This window comes from Aptenodytes patagonicus, chromosome 6 (assembly GCF_965638725.1).
Source record: "Aptenodytes patagonicus chromosome 6, bAptPat1.pri.cur, whole genome shotgun sequence".
In the NCBI taxonomy this organism is placed as follows: Eukaryota; Metazoa; Chordata; class Aves; order Sphenisciformes; family Spheniscidae; genus Aptenodytes; species Aptenodytes patagonicus.
Window position 1 is genome coordinate 28,728,661 of NC_134954.1, and position 3,534 is coordinate 28,732,194.

Consider the following 3,534-nt stretch of genomic DNA (forward strand, 5'->3'; position numbering starts at 1 on the left):
GCTTATCTTTGTATAATACCCAATAGCTCTTTGTCAGAAGTAGTCAAAAAATACTTATTTTTCTGGGTTCTCCAGAATATTCCCAGACAGTTCCTTTGGGGTCTGTCCTTGGGATAGATCCCAGAGGTGTCCCTATGCTGTACACCCTGCTGAAGATGCGCTGAGAGGATAATTTGCTCCTTGCCAACAAAAAGAGCTTAAGAACAACCAAGCTGCAGGTGTATCGCTGTGATCAGCTATGCACTTTATGGATAAAAACAAGGTATATGGGTCATAACTGCAGAGCAGAGAGTTGGACTGAGACTTTCAACAACCTCTGACTGTCATTCCTGACTTCAGCACAGACCAGCTCCCTGCAGCGCTGCTGGCCCTGTGACGTTTCACCGCTCGCATCGGTGCTGAGCCAGGCACAAGGCTGAGACCCACCAAAACAGCACGTACAGGTGAGCAGCTCCTACCCCGTGCACTGCCCTGTCCCCCAGTCAGGTTGCCAAACCTGTTTGCCATATGCATTTGCACAATATTCTCCACCTGCACACCCACAGCACCCTTCCCCCCAAAGCAAAGGCACTGGAGAATGGAGTTTAAACTGGCTGGCTGGTGCGGGGCTCGTTGGGCAAAGCTTCTGGCCTGTGTTACGATGGAGGCTGCACAAAATGGTCCTGCTGGTCCCTTCTGAACTGAACCCTCCCTCGTTGCTAGGAGCGGGGACAAGCGCTTTGCCTCGGCAGATGGGCCAGATGCCAGAGTGGGAGGGCTGGAACGCTCACCCGCGGTACACCTGGCTCCTTTCAATGCAACACACATGGGCAGTCAGCACATACCTGGTCTGCTGCTGCCCTTCCTGCCCTTACATGGTCCCGGGGAGTCTTTCACTCCCTCCTGCAGCATCTCAGTGCCAGGTGAGCCCTGGGCACACATGACTGCGTCCCAGCTTATGCCCTCGCCTCCTGGGATGTGCAAGTGGGGGCTACAGCCTCTCCCTCTCAGCAGACTGGTCGCCCACGGCTCGAGGGAGAGCTTTTCACCAGGCTGATGGGACGTTTCTGGGGCTGGTTTTGATTGCTGAGACAAAAGCAATCAGAGCTGACTGAGGGTGGCAGGGAGGTTTACACCGTGCCTCAGGGACGGGACCCGTTAAACTCAGCCTAACTGGGCAGGAGATGGGTGCCCAGCTGCACTGAGCAGAGGGCTTTGAGCCTTCCTCGGCACTGGTCATCAGGACTGAGGGAGCTTCACAGGCCTATAGATTTTAAATGCCTCCAGGGTTAACTGCACTGGAAAGTGAGTTTTCTCAATCACTCCTCAAGGCTTACCTGTCTTTGTTTTGCAGAAATCCCACTGAAATCTGCAAACATTCAGGACCTTGCTCAGCTGTTTGCAAGCAGAGGAGAAACTGACTGCAAAATCAGGTGTTTCTTTGACACTGTCCTGTTGTCCTCCAGTTCCCTGGAGCCCACCAGCGGCAAACAGGGGATGCAGCTCAGCTCCCCTGAGACCCCCGGCCCAAGGAGAACTGCTTCTTCGACCTGCTGGCATGAAGCCCTCCCTCTCCACCGCTGTTTCACCTCCAGAGCTGCTCTCAGACCCAGCCTGGGCTGTATGATCACTTTCTGTTAAAAAGAAATAAAGTGAAGGAAGGTGAACTATGGGTTACAGAAACGGATGTAGGTGCTTCTGACAAGACTCAAGCACCCCGCCCGATTCGGACATGCGCTGCAGGACAGAGCTTCTTAGCATGCCATAAGACGGAGCTTTTTGCCTCCTTTGAAGGCTCAGTGCTGCAGGGAATGCTGATCAAAGCTAAAGCAATTCTCTCCTTTGGTGCACTCCCGTTCTTTACTGTTTTGCAAAATGCCTGTGGCTGAGCAGTTAATGGAGGCATCTGCTGCACTGGCAATGTTCACCGACTTAATTAAAGACATCTAACAGTTCTGCAGCTGTATGCAAGAGACCATGGGTACTCGCAAGGCTGAAACTGAATACCCTCAGCACTGAAAGCAAGTTTCCCTGCTGTGCAGAAAGCATAGATCTGCAGCCAGACACTCACATGAAAGTAGAAGCAGGGCCCAAAGATTAAGCATGGACTAGAGCTTGCAATGTGTGTCGACAAGGCCTCAACATGCTGGAGAACTGTACAACCTCAGCTCACACTCAGATAGCTTAGAATGGTCAGATTTGTAACAAGTGAGCAGAGCCGGGGACATTCCTCACCAGTAGGGATGGTTTTACCTGGAAAACATTTTTAACATATTTTCTCACTGAGTGAAAATAGCTGGTTTAAAAAGACAGGTGGGAAAACTAATCCTGTACCAAGTGGTTATCAAGTTCTCCTCTGCGTGGGGCCGTGTTCTCTCCCTGTTAAATGAAGAAACATTTCACTCACGGGCATATTTCTGGTATCATTGCATATTTGAGCTGATAAGGGACTTTGCAAGGCTGTTATTTTAACAATTTACCAAAGAAGCTCACAGAACAGGCTGGTGCTTTCTAATTAGATTGCATGTCAGCAGACACCAAGGGCTTTGAATCAGGCTGCCGAGCACGGGCTGCTGCCCTGCGGGGCTGGGGAGCTGTGGTTGCCCTTCAGTGTGCTCTCGCCCTCCCAGGAGCAGAGCAGTCAAGAGGCAGGGACTCCCACACACTCCTGCCAGCTGTGGGAAGCCTCGCGCCTGCCCTCTCGGATCTGCAAATGCAACCTCTCAGTGCCAGCAATGTCACTGATGGCTGGCTGGGATGTAAAGCAGACAGATCAATGCTGTGCTGCTTTGGTCGATACAAATTTAAAAATGAAATTCTGTCAGGAGAGACACAACTAGTGTGAACAGCCTCTGTTGGAATGGGCACATCAAATGCACCAGCACAAAAGTGCTGCAGGTGAGGAGAGGCATTTTGGCCACACGGTAGAAGCTGGTGGGTCTCGATATCCTGAGACCAGCATCTCTCCTACAGAGGAAGGGCATGCCCTCTCCTCTGCAGCCAGCTCCTACTGCAAGGGGAATTGCCCTTTCCCAACTCATCTCCAGTACAGGTGAACACCACGGCATGAGGCACAAGAGAGGGGATGTTAGCCCGGGCAGTGCATCATGTCCAGAGCTGTCCTGCGGATGACATGACAGCCCCCAGCACCAGCCAGTGCTGTCATGTAACATGCCACATGGAGTCTGCTCACATGGAAGCAGTGCTTCACCTCTGAGCAAATGCTGGATTGCTCTCAGCTGTGGCACATAAGTGATTTGGAGGAAACTGCAGCAGTTTGCTGGGCCTGGAGTTAGCTCTTTCTCTGGTCCTGGAGAAAAATCCTCCCTGGAACCAGGCACTTGGGTTGGCTTGTGACTTCTGAAGGGTTTCCTGCCCTTAGTTTTGCACCCTCACCCACTGAAGGACAGGGGTAGATAAAGGGCAAAATATGATATATTTAGAAAAAAGGAGCATGCAGCCTTTTCAAACACAAACCCCTTCACAAACAGGAAAATGATCTAATTCTACCGTGTAGAGAAGCGATGGAGGTATGTATAAAGAAAGAACAAGCAC